We start from the raw sequence: 896 nt of genomic DNA on the forward strand, positions 1-896 counted from the left end.
AAATGTCTTCTAGAGCTCAGAGCTGATGACATGAAGGGAGGGAGAACATGTCCATAACTGGCCAAAGGGAGACAGAATTTGATATTTCCTTAGTTTTTAGGTTTGGATGTATAGGAAAGAACCCTCAGGGTTAAGGACAGGTTAAGGACAAAACAATTCCTTGACTTCTACATCAAATGAAGCAGAGTGTTCTCTTACATTAGTACACAGAAAGGTAAAACTACATATGATCATATGTATATATTTAGGTTAATATCTGAAAAAGTTGCAGAAAATTGGTGTTGTTTATACCATTGATTACTACTAAAGGATGAGATTATAAGAGAAATGTGTTTTGTGTGTGTGTGTATGTGTGTGTGTGCATGCATGCACTTTGCCATAAGTGAGAAATGGAGTTTGAACTAGTCCTCTCAGTAATTTTAGTGTTTTTGTTCAAGGTTATTACTCTACCCCTTGTGTAACATCTCTATTTTTGGATTTTGGTTGGTTAATCAGATATAATTGTGTCTCAAATTTTTTGACCAGCAAGCTTTAAATGAGAACCTACAAATTTCAGACTCCCTTGCAGCTAGGATTAAAAACATGAGCCACTGGTGACTAGCAACTACTTTCTACATTAAGCATTTTGGCATGCGTGAATTTTAAAGTAAAACAAATGTAATTTTTGAAATAATAATGCCTAAAAGAACTAAAAACCAAATCTCAGAATGAGAAGTTACTGAATCCAAGATGAAATGAAGTTTTTAGATTGGGCACAGAAACAACTGCATTTTTGGAACAAGAGGCCATCCATCAGGCTCCACAACAAGCATTATACATAGCAATTTCCACATTATGATAAAAGAAAGTTTAATTATGGTTTAAAAATAATTTTAGCTTGGCACTGGTGGCTCATG

Source organism: Dipodomys spectabilis, unplaced genomic scaffold (genome assembly GCF_019054845.1).
Source record: "Dipodomys spectabilis isolate Male_0828 unplaced genomic scaffold, ASM1905484v1 ptg000129l, whole genome shotgun sequence".
In the NCBI taxonomy this organism is placed as follows: Eukaryota; Metazoa; Chordata; class Mammalia; order Rodentia; family Heteromyidae; genus Dipodomys; species Dipodomys spectabilis.